General features: G+C 35.0%; 1 protein-coding gene and 1 long non-coding RNA gene across 10 annotated transcripts in view; one reads left to right on the forward strand and one right to left on the reverse strand.

Annotated features, from left to right (window-relative positions):
* Positions 1–18,192, forward strand: part of LOC121074177 — a 142,065-nt gene that overhangs the window by 110,636 nt on the left and 13,237 nt on the right. The window lies entirely within an intron of this gene.
* The window catches only part of COL11A1 (collagen type XI alpha 1 chain), a 235,611-nt gene that overhangs the window by 13,283 nt on the left and 204,136 nt on the right, over positions 1–18,192 (reverse strand). For 3 of the 4 annotated variants that reach the window (XR_005822190.1, XR_005822183.1, XR_005822184.1), the window contains 3 exons: positions 15,745–15,825; positions 11,455–11,549; positions 1,198–1,284 (listed from right to left, as the gene is read on the reverse strand). The gene's annotated coding sequence lies outside the window, so the exon portion shown is untranslated. The remainder of the gene's footprint in view (positions 1–1,197; positions 1,285–11,454; positions 11,550–15,744; positions 15,826–18,192) is intronic. The other variant, XR_005822185.1, reaches the window with a different exon arrangement.

The following is an 18,192-nucleotide window of genomic DNA, read 5'->3' on the forward strand; positions in this document are numbered from 1 at the left end:
CTGTATTATTACCAAGACTACAATCCCTCAGTAACATGAACTACCTGAACTTTTTGCATTTGCTTAATGCTAATTCTATGGCAAGAATATTGTTTATGCTGGCTGTGCATTTGTACATCATTGCTTTTATGTTCCATTTGGCATACTGCGTCAGGAAGTGTTTAGAGATTTCACAACTCTTGCAATCCTGGAAATAGTCATCTGCAGGGTGCCTTTCACTGATGAAGTTTTTCTGAAGTTTGCATTGGTACAGTTGAAATGTGAGCTATAAAAATTAATCTAGAAACACCCTTACTCAATATTATACTTTTTTATTTCCTTAAGGACTTTGATCATGCCTTGTACAAATCAACTCAAACCAGTCTGTGACAGGCATGAATTTGAACCTTGAATTGTAAAGAATATCTTGCAAAATATTTCCTCCTAGGGAAGCCTCTTTTAGCTGGTCTCTTTTTAATGAATGGTAAATTCCTAGAAATGTCATAATTACTTACAATTATATTACTCTTCAGATTCATAACCCACTTAATTGCACCTCAATGTTTGCTTATGGATTGGTATAAGAACTGATTATATCTCTTGTTACATTTGTTTACTGTTGTTAGACTTTTGATTATATATTTTTATCCTTATAAAACCACCTTCTGGAGTTTTAATACTTAGTGGGGTAACACAGAAATTAAAGTTAAGGGGCAGCACATTTTTCAGCATGACATTCCTCTCATACCTGTCTGAAGTCAATAATAAATTTCAGACAATTTATTCCATAACGAAGATGATTCTCTTTATGTCATTCAAAGTTTGTACGTGAGAACAAATGAAACTGTCAGAGTACCTATCTAATTACATACTTATTGTCATCCTGGCAGTATTGAAACAACTCATCAATATATTCTACAGAATCAAAGCTACTGCGTTTCCATTTGTTTTAATTGTGTAACATTGTGGAGGATCTTTCATATCAAAGAGATTTTTAATTGTGCTATCCTAGACATCTGCTTTTGGTTCTCACAGTATCTCATACAAAAACCCTTAAACCCCAAATGCTTAAAATTAGATCATTCAGCAGAGCTGTATTTGCTATTACGTTGGCTTTGTTTTCAAACTGAGAAATAACATTCACCAGAAGATTGGAGATTATAAACCATATGCTCTTGTCTGCTTATAGAGTGCAAAGGAAAACAGAACAGCTCTTACTCTGTGTGACAGTAGAGGATTGCTACTTGAGGGGAAAAAACCCAGCTGCTTTCCTCAGTATTCGATTGCCTCTTCAACATGCAGGTTCTGTGCATGAGACAAAACATTAATTTCTCAGAAATATGGCAGAATTCACAATGTTGTCATATAATAAGAGTACTTCAGAAAGCAAAAAGCATATATATTAGATTGTTATATTTTGATAATGCCAGTAAAAATAAGGATCTAGGTTTGGTCACTTGAAGGAACTGCATATACTGACTGCCCTTTACAAGAATTTGCACATATTAGTAACACTTTAATTCTAAACTAAAAATCCAGTCCTCTCCAGGAGTATTATTTGATGCAATGCATGGTATACTTTTTCTTTCTTTTTCTTTTTTCTTTTTTTCCCCATTAGAGAAACAAGCTATCTCTATAGAGTTGTTAGTGGTTTTCAGATCGACTGTGATGCAGAAAAAATGATTTGAGATGACCAGCATATCTTGTTGTGGTGTTCACTTATATTGTATCCTGATCAAAACTACTAGATATTGGCATTGTTAACAACTTTCATACTCAAAAGAACTAGTTATCGCACCCTCTGTAACTGGGATATATATACTATATGTCCTCACTATGAATGACTGTGCCAAAATCTAATTAGGACACAGAGTGAGAAGTGCAGCTGCTGGAATTCCCCCTTTCAAGTAGGGATCAGAACAGAGTTTCTGTTTGCTTTTGGAAAACCAAAACAGGCCTTTGAAGGGATTCCATTTCTTCAGTCACATGGCTGCAAACCACAACATTTTAATAGTCTTCCTCATTTAGTACTGTAAGTTGCCAGAGTTCTGTAAAAAGAATTTACCAACACTCTTTTAAATGACTCAGTGCAAAATCTATCCCTTCTGTTTTTCTGTATGTTCACCTATGTGCATTCCTGTTTTTGTGTGCAGCATGTATTTGCAAGAAGACAAGTTTCTGTTTTGCTTTCAAAATCTCTTAATGATTCTAATTTATTTGCAGTTGCAAGCCTTCAAGACATTTATGTGATTTAAGCAGAAGTGAATGACAGTGTAGATTGTTCCCTCTTCAGGAATCTTCTGTCTTTGCACTAATCTTCCGTAACAAGATAAAGTGAAGCAATATATCCTCCTTTGTGTCAATCACCAGTTTCCTATTCTTGAAATAAATCACTCTTGTTTACCTTAGGTCCATTTCCTCCTCTTCCTGGCTTGTCTTTTCTAATATTCATTCTAAAGAGTAACTAAAAAGTAGATGAAACTAAGGGAAGTGGAGATAGGAATCACAATATAGTTATTGTATCTCACCCTAATTGCAGTTTTCATTATTCTAATAGTAATTATTCATGTCATGTTGTATGGTAGACAACATAGTCAACACAGACAACCTTATCTTCACTACTAGTATGTTAAGCTCTCTTTTGCAAGTCATTTTGAACAATTAATGATACCTATTTTTGTTAAAATGAAATTTAGAAAAATAAATAATTCTAATGTGTTTCTCTGCAGATAATTCATTCCACTGAAACTATGTCACTAACCAGAAGGCTTTCTTTCATGGACTTAAAGGCAAAGTTAATATGTAATCTCTATTAAACGCCCAAGCTGAGAAAGTGCTCTATAGCTACTGTTTTTTAAAATGGAAATAAGTAGATATCTATTTTAGAAATGGTTAGTAGTCATTTTTACACTAAAAGTCCCTCTAATTTAGGGAAACTCAGTCTTATATTGTTGATAACAGCACAATGAGTCTGTCATGTGTAACAAACGTTTCCTGATACAGTTCTGAAGAGCACAGATATTTCTATTCTGTTTCATGACAATGTTTTAAAGCCACACATTTGCACTGATGCTTCTCTCCAAGCCAGTCAACTAATAAATGGTCTAGCAAGCTGTCTATCTCTGGCTGGTACAAATGCTAAAGAACACCCCACCTATATATATATATTATATACATAGATGCATAGAAATAATAAGGATTTTGTCAGAGGGTTATCTGGATTGGATGCCTTTGCCTTCACTTATAAAAATAAAATAGAACTTGCCTCGGGTTATGCAATCAGTTTTCCTATGTTTCTGCTTATCAAAAGGTAATTTCCATGACAAGTTATGTAAATACGTGTACTTTGATAAATGCTCTGGAAGAATACAGACTGTTGTTTTGGAAATTGACAGAAATTTATGAAGTGTTTTATCAACATTCTTACTTTAAGAGCAGGAAGACCCATGCTGGCCAAGAGTATTCCAACTGAGGTGGAGGGAAGAGTTTCTTCCTCACCCCTAGTGTTTAGTAGTTACTTACCTGTCTCAATGGGTGGCAAGTAACACTCAATACAAATGTCAGGGAACAGCAACAGAAAGGTCTGTCTAAGTTGCTCAATATTGGCTTAATACTGTTGGTACTGAAGTTACTAGGAAAATATCTTGCAATTTTCTTTGAGGGATGGAGTTAAGTAGTTTTTGAGAACTTGAGTATATGCATCAATTAAGAATTAAGTATGATACAACTGTTAACAGAACTCTGCTTCACTTGCAAACTTTTCTGAGGGAAACTGTCTGCAAATTTATATAACTACCGTATGGGGATCCTGCAGGGTTGGCTGCAACTTGTAGCTATGTGGAGATCAAAAGGTTATTTAGTCCAACTGATAAATCTGGTTTGGGAGACTATGCCTAGCCCTGTGTGTGTGGACCAGTGCAACATAAATAAAAGTCATGAGAATACAGCGCATCACAGCTTTCTCTTTTGTCTGCCCATCTTTTCATTTTCTCTGGATCTCCAGTTTTCTTTTTCTTTTTTATCTTTGTTTATTTTCTGGGGCAAGGGGGCTCTGTAGGTCTTGTTGCTTCTACTATTCAAATATTAAAGTTATAGGCTGAGATAAATAAAAATCATCCCCTTCTTTTTGTTGGCTTGGCATCAGTAACCAGCTAAAGAATACAATTCTAAGAACTCTGCTAGCATCAGCTGATGAAGCTTCTGCATGCATCAGGGTCTTGACTTGGTAGATTTCTGTTTGTGAGGTGAAGGGTTTTTGATCTGGTAAGCCATGAAGAGTTGGACCAATTTCAACTCTAGTTAAAATAAGGAAAACCTTAGTTTTGGAGAAGTAGAAAAGGGTAAGAAAGAGAAGGCAGAAATTCATGTTTAAGAGTCGATCCCAGGATATTGCAAGCACTTTAAAAAAACAGGTGAATGTTATGGAAATTGTGTTTCCAAGTCTTCACATGTGTTTCCAAGTCTTCACATCATCTGATTAGAAAACTCAGGTTTTACAGAGCACAAACTGAGAAATTAAGAGGACAAATTAAAATTGCTTGGTTGTTCTTTAAAGGTCGCAGTATGCTTTATATCAAAGTAAAAACTAAAAATGCAACCACATATTAAAATAATCAAAATTTCTTCAAATTACTTTCATCATAGTTATTTAAATAAGAGTCTGTAGCTCCATGTGCATCAGTGCAATCATTCAAAGTAGCAGTATAGATTTGCATCTAGGCCAAATATGAATACTTTGGTCATTCTGGCTCTTCTTCTGGCTTCAGGCTGCCTGCAGAAGGCAATTTAACAGAAATAGCAGGGCTTCAGACAAAGCTCTAGGGTTTCCAGAGGAGATTTTTAGTTGGAGACGTTTGGGGGTTTAACTAAGTTACTGGTATTCTTCTGCTTGAGAGTGATGCGTGCAAAGGAGAATTAGGTGAGGGGGACAGCAGAAAAGCGTATGAACTTTTGTTTCTGATTCTTTTATTAGACTGGTGGTATGATGCATACAACAAAACATGTTTATATGATAATAAGGATTCCTGTTTTCTGGGAAACTAGCTGTACCTGGATTATTGTGGAAGGTTGTATATTTTCTCGTTATGGTAGACCTGTGTGTGTGTTTGTGCATGGTACAATGTGGTTATAGACATAATATATCAATATTAAATATAAACTTTATATGCATTCATATTTTGAGAAATGGTGCATTTGTATCACTACAACTAACGGTCATTACATATTAACTGCGATTCTGTTACTTTCATCAGTGATAGTTCATAAAACAACAATTTTCCCACATGAGCATGGCTTTCTGAATTCCACACCATTAGTTTAATTTGTTGTTTCCAAACTGCCAGAGCATTAAGTGAACATGAAGTTTAGTTTGAAAGAAGTTTTACTGAAAAAATATACAGAAGAAATCTATGAAAATAGCCAGAATATTTACCTCTGCTTCTGTCCTCAAATGTCCATGTTTTGGGACAGTAAAGATTTGTGAATAGTGTTTGGCAACTACTCATAGCATTTAAAGCATGTCTTTCAGTTTGAGAGATTTAATGAACCCATAGGCAAGACTGAAGTTGTTTTTTTTTTTTGTTTTGTTTTTAAGGCTGTTACATTGCAAAATATAACGTGACCTTTTCTAGCTTTGAACTTGAAATGGCAATAGCAAATAGCAAGGCACAAAATGTTTGCAAACATCTAGCAAGAGCAAAAGCTTTCACATCCAGCTTTGACAAAATTCAATCCAGTCTTTCACCTGCATTTTATGTTCTTGTTCTTATGTTCAATGTCTTCCATCACTTTTGGGTGAGTCTTGGTGTTTCCTTGGGGTTTGCTAGAATCATCAAGTTTTATGATGATGATTTTTTTTACGCAATGCAATTGATTAGACTGCTATATTTTCAGCAGATATATTGGGCTTCTACAAATACACACACTGCAAACTCACAACTGAAAGAATATGTTGGAGAGGATGAAAACGTAAAATGCAGAAATGCTTAAACATGAAAGTATTGTCAAATCAGATGCCAGTGGTGTTTGTTCAGTGCTAATGGAGAGATCTTGAACAATGATTTATAGGTTTTCACATTGTTATCATTGCTATGGATTCTTTTTTTTTTCCTCTCTTGTCAGTGCAACTTGTATTATTTCTTTCATTCCACCTCAGATCCTTGCTCTTAATGTGGTAGGGTTGATCATTGTATATTGTTTTTCACAGAAAATAAAAAGCCTGCTAGCAAAAAAAAGAAAAAAATCAAAGAAACCTGAAAGATTTGAAAAAGAAATTGTAATCAAAAATTTTCACATTTTTATAATAAAAAAGCACAGTAATAGTTGAAAAGAATAGCTCTGCTTATGTTTGCCTTTGAAGATCATAATAATCAATATAAATATTGGACCATATAATTGATGACCAGAATCAACAGTATGACTGGTTTATAGTTTCTTTTTAAAATAAGGTATCGCAGACAACAGATCCCAAATGCAGACAGACAGATTTGTATTAATTTATTTTCTTCCCTTCTGCTAGAATAGATGTTTTTGTGCTAGTTTTACATGGGTATTCTGGAATCCTGGGAAAATTAATTCAGACATAAGGCTATTAGTGGATATATGTTGTGTATCATAAAAATAGTCTTGAGAATTTGAGCATTTTTCATCTACTGATATTGAAGTTTTCTTAAAGGGACAAAGCCCCTGATACTTCTCAGAGGAACTGGAAAAATATGTGTTTTTTATTTTATTAAATAAAAATGGAAAAGTCTTTTGAGAATCAGGGTGGACTAAGAATTTCAGCCCGGATGCTCTAATTTATCCATGTTGTGCTGCTATAGCTATGTGAAATAGGCTGAGCTCACTACGGGCGTAATACTGGCAGACGTACTGTCTGCATCAGTGATCTCTCATCCTCCATGCCAGTGCAGCAAACATACAGAGAAGGTGTTGAAGATGACAGTTATAGATAGGTTTGTGAATCTTGCTATTTATTTCAAGATTTAAAAAAAAAAAATAAAGGCCATGCAAAATTCTCATGTTTTAACAAATTCTTGGATTAGCATAATGCTACAGCAGAGAGCAGAAGAGTTAAACATTTAACTTAAGAATTTATAGTGGCTCTCATCCACTTAAGCCATTGATGCGTTGGGAGGCTGCATGGCACCTTTTCAGTTCAGGCTCACAAGCTCTCTCCCAGACAATACACCGCTATGATTCAAAGATTAGCATTAACAGGGAACCATTCCCAGTAGGCAGTTTGGATGGGATCACCATGCTTTGAACTGTAAGGGAGTTTAATGTAAAGGATAAGCCAAAGAAAAGTACATGACCAATTTCATTTACTTGTAGAGATGGAGCCTTTGTCCCATGCACTTCTTATCTGGTGGTATAACAAATAATAGCTTGATTGCCCTTTCTGGCTGTTTAAAATACTTTTATATTGCTATCTCAACCCTCCTAATAGTGATTACTTGGTTGGTATCTTACTTAGAAGCACTTAGTTCTTATCATCTTAACAGTATCGAACATTTCGCTATGCAAATCCTTATTTCAGCACCTCTTTATTTCAACCAACAAGTATGCAGCACATACGTTTCTTTGAGCACCCGAGAGTTTCTGCTTTGCAGTAATCTGTGCAATCTATACAGGTCTCTGCTTTACTGATAACTGCCGGAAGACAGAACTGCAATGTGGATGTTTTATTGGTTACCTTATTTTTCGTGCTATGATTGATTTCTAGTGGTTTCTAATCTTTTCATGAGCACCCCTGTAGATGTGTACATATACATATTTTCCTCTCATGTGAATTGCTTACAGGATATTTGGGTTTCACTTCATTATTTTTTTTTTCTTCAGGTTTGTCATTACGCCATTGCCTTTTTCCATGCTTAATCTTTTAAAAGGGGCATAGTTGTCCTAAATATTCTGAAATAGGCAAAACATAATCTGTTCAAATCAATTTCTTAAATCTTATCCTAATTAAAATCATAAGCTTTTGTGACTTCTAATTTAGTTTGTAGGAAATCTTTCAAGGACTCTATAAAAAATCAAAATACATTGTTTTATCAATTTTAATGTGTACTTTCCATTTGCATTTAAGTTGTAAGTAGCCCAATTTAAAATAGTTTATATTTTCAAGTTACACTTGTGTTTGAGAGCCCTAACATGTAGTTCTTTCTCAGAATTGGCTGAAATTTTGCTAGTGGATTGCAATTCTTTGCAGTGAATACTATGCAGAGCCATTACAAAAGTGGCACAGTTTGCTTGATTATGCAATAAAAAAATTCCTAGTGGGATTTGTAATTTATTGCTATACAGAAATTGAGAGAGACAGGAAAAATGGAAGGAAAAAAAGCATGGAAAGTTAAGACCAGAACAGCTGGAAGAAAGGGGTGCTGTGGACGTCCTAACACTACCGTTATCACCTATTTTTTAAAAGCTTTCCAAATGCCTTGTAAATTCCATGAGGGAATGTGTGTGCATTGTGTATGCAAGTGATCAACATAACCACTACAATTCACCACTGTTGACATCCCTGAGAGGTACATAAAATGTGCTTAATTAAGGTTAATGATCAACCACCATTGCAGACCAGGTACCCCAGATGGGTTATAGGAGATGGTATACCTGTGATGATAGGTGCCTTAAAAATACCCTGTTCAGAAAGACAGGTGAAACATCAATGACAGCGTGAATGACAGAAAGCTCCTGAGCAAACACTGACTTCCTTACTGTTTGTGTAAATTTATCTTGGTTTGGGTCTTATCAGAGAACTTGTAAAATCCAATTATTTTTCCTCCTATTTCTTACAGAAGTGAAATCTCCTATATGGTAAAGTAAGAGAGTATACAACTTTAAGCATAAAAATAGCCTTACTGGCTTCAATACATTAAAATTGCATAGGTTCAATTACCTCAGTTAATTTATGACCATTGATAGTTCGACCACCAGGGAAAGCTTTCCAGCATTTATGTGTCTTCTGCTACACTAGGCGAAGTGATAATGCTGTGTGTGCACAGATCAAGTCAAGATTTGAAGAATCCCAAGAGTATCAGTAAATCATTAGACTCTTTACAAAGTAATAATTAAGGAAAGTGGTAAAACCAGATGTTTAATTGTCCTTGGATGTTCTGATCAGTGTTGCCAAAAACAATAGTTTCTTCACATTGCTTAAGTGTATCATCACAGCTGTGGTCCTCCATACAAAATTTAAAGAAATGTTATATTCCACACACACACAAAAAAGAGAAAGCTAGAAAGCTGAAAATAAACTGAATTCTTTAAAATATATATATATATATATATATTTAAGTTTAGGAAAAATACAGTTAATTCTCATTATGACAAAATGATTATCAGCTTTCAGAAATTTGTCTTGATACCTTAGCTTTCTATCTTCACTTAGATGTCAACAAAAAGAAATAGAAGTTCAGACATGCCCCAAAATTTGTGCCCAGCTGTAAATAATAATAATAAAAAAAAGTCATGATGATGATGTAAACTCTCAGTATTTCATATCTTTAGAATGAGTTCAGAAGTCCATTCTAATTTCATTAAACAAAAGACAACTCCGGTAGTAATGGAAAAAGGGAGATAGTATTTCTTAGGCGATCAATCTTTGCAGAGTTACTCAGAGTTACTTACTCCTGGATCTTATCAAGTCCCGATCCTTTCTATATCCATTCCCCCAGACATCTTCTGTCAGAGTGAGTGTCTATATTAGCCTTTTTTTCTTAAAGCTTCTGTGTCTGAAGATTGTAGTTTAGAAGAGACTGACTAATGATGTGATTTTTTTCAACTCAGAATTCATGTTTCCACCTTTGTTTTCTGAAGGGAACTTGAATGTTTTTTTTTCAGTGCTGTACTTTATGGAGAATATCAAAGATATGTATTTTAGAATCTGGAAACTATTCCAAGCACACAAAGGATGAGAAGGTGATTGGCAGTAGTCAGCATGGATTCACAAAGGGGAAGTCATGCTTGTTAGACCTGAAAACTTTCTATGATGAAATGACTGGCTTGGTCAATGAGGGGAGAGTAGTGGATATTGTCCACCTTGACTAATTCTTGCAGACACTACACGTTTCAAACTATATTAATTATGCTTATGCACACTTTTCTGATGTTACATGAGTTCTCTCAATATTGAAGCTCTGTCTCTTAAGTTCTCCCAGATAATTTAAGAAATGTTGAATTAGAATATCAAAGCATTTTTATTCTTCTTCTCTAGGATAATTAGGAATGATTTAGTTTTGCTGGAGAGTAATTTGGGTCAATATTAATAGACACCCAAGAATGTTTTCTCACCACTAAATGCATGACCTTAATGTAATTTATATATATATATATATATATATATATATATATATTTATCAATGTGAATCAGGCACTGTTATCATCATAAATTCACCTTTCATTCTTATTATTCAGGAGTCCACAGTACAACTTTAGAGACATCTTTAATGCAACTTTAGTGTATCGGACTAGATTCCAATGAGAAGAGGTCAATGCAACATCTGTCTTATTTTGCCTACACTGTAATGCATACTGTTCTGCTATTTCAGGAATCTCTGGAGTGTAACATAAACTCAGATTTAATGACTTGGAACCTACTGTTTCAACTGCTATTTTGACAAGCTGTTGGTCTGCTATAACGTACACAAGACTTTCATCCTTCATGGAGAGTGGCTAAATTGGCAGCAGGTTTTATGTGCAAGTTTAACACATTTTCCCACGTGAATGTTCCAAGAGAAAAAATGATGAGGTGCAGAACTGAGAGAGTCTTCAGTACCTGACAAGTAAGTGGTCATCAAGTTTATTTATAGTATTATCATAGATATGAAGTGTTTCTTAATAAGAACTACAATGTTAATAAGCATAAGAGCCAGCTGAAATAGGAGAATTTACAACATATTTCTAATAACTGTCCTAGACGTATGAACACAGCCTCCCAATACCGCTGGATTTAGTATAAATCAGGCATCTTTTTATCATCAATGATGTGAAAGTTAATTGCACTTTTCTAACTACAGATGGTCTAGAGGACAGTGTATGATATACTGTAGGATATCACTGTGATGGTTTTGATCATTGGTGGCAAACTTCAGGGTAAAATTGGTGGTTAGAGTAATTCCTTGAAATGAGACATACACCAGAGTTTAAGCTCAGAGTTTAAGCTGTCCCATTACATTGTGTCTCTGTTTTAGTTAATGCTGCTTTCAGCTCTTCACAGGTTCCACTGGTTGCCTGGGAGGTGTTTTCTTTCCCATGACCCTTATCTGTGCTTCATGAGGACAAACGTTTGAGGTGCATTGGAAAGAACAATTGATTTTGTAACTGAAGTCTTAAAGCATGTTCTATGCATCAGTGAGTTACAAGGAGCAGAAAATGAGAAGTTGCCATGAACGTTAGTACATCAGAATCTGGTTGTGTTTACAGAAGTCTAATCATAGATATGCCTATGTCGACTATATGATATTATTTTGCCAGTACCTTGGTTTTACTGAGATCTGGATGTTATGTCTTTTTGTATCAGTGCATGGTGTCCTTGACTAATGATATGATTGTTAGTCTAGTTCAGCTAAACGCTGCAATGACAAAGTATTTTTAGATAATGTGATAATAAAAATCAGTTTCACTGGTCGGTAAAAACAGTGAACAGGCTAGATATAAAAAAGGAAAATGCAGGACTTAGCCTTCCGCCTGTGCACTGCAGTTCTCCTTTGTACTCTCTTTTTAACATGAGAAAATATGTGTATCCAGCAGCCACAAAGTCAATGCTGTGGGAAGGAAATATTGACGTTTGGACTGAAAAGAAGTGTTGTGCACTCTTTCCAGGTCACTGTAATGAGTGGAAGAGCAGAACCTGACTGCTCACTTGATAAGCATCTGCCAAACAGTCTGGAAATAATGCCTTATACTGCATTAGCACAGAGTTGTTTTGGGAATGACAGAAGTGTGGATTTTCTCTGGCAACATAATATTATAACGAATGATTCCTAGGTGAGCAGTGTGGGAAGAAGAAACTGTCAGAGGAAATATATGAAAAAAGCATTTTATGTTACTGTATTTTGGAAATCAGCTGTATTCTTTTACCCTTTTGGGTTTGTTTTCAGAGAAAAGTAATAAGAAAAAAACAAAACTCCAACTTAAAGACTAAAATTGTTCTCTGCTTTTCTCAGACAGCAAAACTGATGTCTCTCTTGCTACTTCTCCTATAGGATGTAGCAGTAGCTGCAGATTGGTATAAGCAAATTATTCAGTCCTGAACTGAGGGGTTGCTTGCTTACCATTTCAATTACAATTAAAGCTAGAGGGAAATACAATGCATACAGGAATTCTAAGTCCCAGGTTCCTTCAGAAATAATGTCAGCATTTCAAGTTTCTTAAGCATGCAGAGCTTATTTTGTCCCACTCATTCTAGAACGTTTAAATCAGTGAAATGTTCTGCTTAAAATAAGCTGCTATGATCTTTTTAATAGAGAAGATTCTGTGTTTGAAGCTACAGTCATTAAATGTTAATATAATAGTTAAAAATGAATGCATTAAAGAACCATGATCAAACAATTATATTTCACTTTATAGATTCAACTAGTTAGTCTATCAATTGAAAATTAATTATTTTGTATTTAATTGCAGGTCATTTAGCATATTTGTATTTTCCTAGGAATTTGCTAGTCAAGTATCTTGTTAGATTCTCTTTGACTGTAGTTCATTCAATAAGTTTCAATACAAGTGGATTACTTTAGAAATACAAGTTGATTACTTTAGAAAAGACGTGTTCCTTCCCAGAGCAGTTTCCTGCAGAATCTAAGTCTTGGCTTCTGTCCTGGAAACCATTTGACCACCAGAAACCATTCATGGATTTGGCTTTTTCACCTGACCAAACTAAGACCATCTAGAAAATGGAGCAGCCTCTGCAAGTGCATTTTACAGACTGTCTTTGGAAACTTAAAGTTAGTTTCTTTATGCCTGATGCTGTTGGACAAAATCAAGAGGCCAGAAACTACAAGCATAAAAGTTACAGTATGCTTATGCTTTCTTTTTAAATTATAAAACTCAAGGTCAGACTAATTCTGCTCTTCCCAAATATATAAAATGCTTATATGTGATTGACAAAAATGTTGGTGATTTAAAATGTTTTTAAATTCTAACTTCCATACACAATCACTATGATTTTATATTTTTTGCATCTCATCATCAAATGAAATGGGAAGGTTACATCAAACATGATTCTGACATAAATAGTTATTAAGCTGACATCATCAGAGTCCTGGGTAATACAATATTGATTTACTATCTGATTTCTGCTGTGGAGCCTTTCTTTGAGACATTCATGTGCAGGTAGACTTTGCTGCCAACAGGAGGAGATGAGAGGGGCTAGGCTGAGATAAGGTGAATTTTTTTTTATTTATTTTTTTTGCTATGTGAGACTGCTTTATCAGTGCAGCAAACTAGGATTGTCCTGAGAACAATCAATAAACATAACGATCTAATGGGGGAAATGAAACTTAGAGATGTGTGAAGATACTTTTTCTCCAGTACAAAGTGAAAAACAGAACAACTCATAGACTAATATCCATTTTCACACATGTACAACCTCTTAAGCATTTTATTTTGTTTTTGAAACAGTCCAAATACTTTGGCTTTCTAAGTATTTTGTAATTCCTGTATCCCTGTCATTGTAATTTGTGATGAAAAATGCTGTATTATCTTCATTGTAACCAAGCTCTTCTTACAACCTGAGTCAATGGCAAAATCTTTTGAAGCTCAGCTTGTTGTACATGGTGCAATAGCACCTTGTATGGCAATGAGCTTTTAAGAGGGTGAGAATCAGTGGGTCAGGCAGTGAGAGAGGCTCCTGGTTTTCCTAGTAATGTGTGGTAAAAAGGAGTTATATTTCCTGATCCATCCTCAGGAGCAGTGTTGGTGGCTTTGCTCTCTTTCTAGCAGATAAACATTAGAGAAATATCTAGAAGGTGCAGTGCAGTGTGAAAAAATTGAAGTGTTTTAGTTTCTGTGCGAAGTTTTAAATGTAAGAAAGCCAAAGAGCTTGCAAAGCAAATCTAGCACATAGCTAGATTCTAACTTAAACATGTCTATTGACTCTGTATAAATATACAAGGCCTAATTACCTGTGTGTGCTGTTGTTCTAGAACAGCTTATTGTGGTTTTAACAGACAACGAAGAAGTCCTGTAGCATATTTACACATTATTTGAAGGGTTATTATCTGATTCCTGTACCTCACAATATTCCCTATTAACTGAATCGGATTTACCCACATTTAAAAATGGATTTCTAGCAAAACATTAGGCAATATTATACAGCATGTTACCACTGAAATATACGTGACTGCCATTTTGGATTATATCTTGTCACTGTTAGAGTAGTTTTTCAGAAGCAGCAGTATTAGCTGTATCTCCTTAGAACTACAAACAGTCTTGGGGGACTGTCATCATTTTCCCTTTGCGTCTAGATTGTTGGCTTTTTCATCAGACATCCTAGTTATAGAACCTGTACCAGAATTAGTGCATGAAAGCTGGCTCACATATTTTTATGCGCTATTTTAGTGCAATCTCTACAAGGCATATTACTAGGCGTAATCAACACAGAATTTCATTATAACTTTTCCGTATTCTCAAATTAAAAGTGTGGTTTACCATTACTCTTAATTGAGCATAATATTGAACAGACATCATCATGCACTCTCTGCACTTAGTCTAGTGATGATGTGCCTTTAAAGTGACTCAGTTGGGTTTGCTGATCTGTTAGAAAAGTGTTTATTTTACCTGTGGATTTCTGTCAGAACTATAAGCTGAACCAACTCACCTTGTTGACTGCATGATAATTATTTAGAACAAGGGCAAGAAAAACAGTGGGAAAGCAAGGTCAGGGATAAGTTAGCTGAACTTTTCTTTGGAAGCAGCCTTCAATTACGCTACATTAGGGGAAATATGAAAATACACCCTAAGATACTTTTTCCTAGGTAAATGTGCAGTTCAACATGGCTACTCATGCTGATTTTTCATTCCCTCCCCCCTATACAATCAAAATCAAGATGAATGACGTGCAAACTTCTCATTTGTGAGAGTTTGTCAGTCCCTCAGCCTCTAACAAAGACCAGGCATTCTATAAGCAGTAGTGTTAGTGTCTGATTTGTAATAGTCTGGGATGCAATTCTATAATTGATTTTTAAAAGTGTAATCGTGTGTTGTAGGCTCAATTTATTTAGGGTTATACCATAATCATTTCCTTGAGTGTCAGATCACACCTTTCTGTTAACCTACTTCTGGGAATCTTGTAAGGAGCTGATGTTTAATGTCATTTATTATGACAAATAGTTGAAACTTGAGATGTGAACCATGTTCCAATGTCATGTGTAATCTGTTCAGGAACATGTAACAACAGTTTTAATGCTTGTTGATGTTTCTGAACTGGCTGAGCTCACACAGAGCATTACAGGCCTCTTAGAATGAATGACTGTTGTAGCAGAAAACATGCTTCTTGAACTATCAACAATACTAGATTGGAATTTACTGCCAGGACCCAAAAGACGGTGACCACAATTTTCTTAAGAGTTATGGAAGATCCAGTTCTTTTAATACCATATTATTCCAGGGCCTGAAATCTTTGGAAAATTCATTATTTTTTCTTATTTTCAACACTACTACCTTAAAAAAACAAAACAAAACAAAAAAAACACCTACTTTCAAGAATCTTTCATAATTTGAAAATGTATTTTAATAGTAGGCCACATGACTATTATATTCTCCAATACATACTGTGAACCAGAGATGTCCTAACATACTCTTCCCATGGATCAGTATCAAATATTGGGTGCAGGTTCTATTCACTATGTTAATCTGTAAGATCAAGTAGCATCTATTTTAGTAAATATGTCCCTTTCTGTTGTACTTTACATTCCAGATAGGTTTCAGCAAGTTTGATGTTAAGGAAATGCTTCTACAAGGTAATAAAGCAGACTAAGCTGTTATTCTAAGTTTGGGAAGAAAAAAAAAAAAAAAAAAGAGAAGGAGATTTTGATGCTTCTCTCTTTAATGAAATCTCTTGAAATCTCTGAATCACCCTAGATACAGAGAATCTATTGCTCTTTTCACTATTTACAGTCCAGGGAGTTCACCACTCATTAGAGTTAACTTTGGATACAATTCCAGAGGACTGAAAATTTGCAAGTTTTGCCTCTGGTTGTGATTGTAACCATAAAAGATGCTAGATTGACACCACAAAATCCAACTATTGCATAATCTAAAAAAAAAATATATTAAAAAAAAATTCTTTGTTTCATAAGACTGTGATTATATCCTGGCACCGTTACATGACCGTTTCAAAAATTTCAGCTATTTTCTGTTTTGGGATCAAGTTAACAGGTGTGGTAAGCCTCCAGACACACAGTGATTTGCCAGTGCAACTGAATCCCTCTCTACCAGGTTAAGATGTCGCTGCTGCTTCACAGTGCAGAGGTTTACAATACTGTATCCACCATGAAATCCTGTAAGGGAAGAAAGATTTTCTGACCATACACTTTGAATTATTCTTGCAATCTCATTTTCTGGAGTTGTCTGTGATAAACCAGCTTCCAAACTACAGAAATAGCAAGCTCCATGTGAGACTTATTTCATTTTGGACCTTCCGGGAATCCAAACAATAAAATTGCCTTCCAAATGAGACAGTTATAGAATCATCTTGGCAATTTCACTGGGGTTCATATTAGCGCAAACATGCTGATGAATCTAAAATGTACTCTGGTATTTTTCCAAAGGTTTTATTTTCTCACTGACTTGAAAAGTCCATATGTATGCCCAAATATCTTGCTTTTTTTCTTTTACACAAAAACTATTGGCATATTCAGACTGTTTCTTATAATGAGAATGTTCTATGAATATTGTCCTTGATGTCCTTTCTGGCTGATCCCAGCTTGTTTCTTCTACAGATTATCTAATTTCGTTGTAGTTGTGAAACATGCAGTAAAATTCTTCATTCAGAAGAATTTTGAATGAGCATGCCAGACAATTGCATTTCCTGGTCTGGTTGTGTTACTTCAATCTGTGTAGCAGATGTAAAACAAGTCACCTGCATCATTTTAACCATTGTCAAATAAATTCCAGTATGATTTTTAATACAGCTCATATTCAGGAATCGATTCACTTCCTCGTTCCATCTGTAAAAGTCCCTTGCAAGCACCTCTTGGCTTTGGGGACAGGTGATTGTGCAGAATTTCTGCAGTCTTAGCAAGTTTTGTCTCCGCTCTTCGTAGGAGCTGTAAGACTGCATAGCAACTTAATAAATGCTATAGCTTTATTTATCTCCATTCTGTTAAACAAAGTTCCTGTCATTTTCCTAACTGTGGTGTCAACATAGGTAGCCTAATACTTGAGGAAAGGTTTTTCAGGGAGGTTGGGTTGGAGTTTCTTGCATTTCTCACTGGCTTGCACGTGCTTTTGGTTTAGCCCTGTTGTAACAGATACACTGGGGTCATATGATGTATTTCAGCACCAGTGCCACACATCCACTTAATCCCTTTTCTCCACGTTTTCTTAGTTTCAACCCCAGTTCCTGCTGAGGGGTGAAAGAAGAGTCTGAGCAGTATAGCAGTGACAGAGAGGTGACATTGCAAGAAAAAACAGATTTTGTGTATTCATGTTTCAACAGTGATTTACATGGGACATGCATCATTGCTGCACATTTCCAACTGTTTCTGGTATACTTAGGACTCTAAGTATAATTTTATAAGTTCTAAGTAATTTTATAAGCTTTTGACACAGCAATTAAATCAACCTAGAAATAGTATGGCTTGATAAGGTTCTCTTTGCATGATCTACAAAGTGTGTGATTTAATACAAGAAAGTCTATGAAGTTTTAGAGTGTTTTTACTGTTATTATCATAAGCTAGTTCCTATTGATTTGATAATAAAAAATGAATACTTAATACTCACTTAGTGTTACAAAGTGCTTTACAAAAGTAATTAATTTACACTTCATTAGTTAATTCTTTTTAACACAGACTCAATGATCATTTAGACACAGTAAGATCCAAAGTATTTTCAGTTTCCATAGCACAATATTTGTATTGTAGTTAAGGATGAATTTAAACATCATGTTTGTTTTCAGCATATTCCTTGACGCTGCAAGCATGCGTTCACCTAATCATCTGTTGTTAAGTGAAATCAGTAGGACCACCTATTAAATGAAGAATGTGTTTTAAGATCAAT

This window comes from Cygnus olor, chromosome 8 (assembly GCF_009769625.2).
Source record: "Cygnus olor isolate bCygOlo1 chromosome 8, bCygOlo1.pri.v2, whole genome shotgun sequence".
Taxonomy (NCBI): domain Eukaryota; kingdom Metazoa; phylum Chordata; class Aves; order Anseriformes; family Anatidae; genus Cygnus; species Cygnus olor.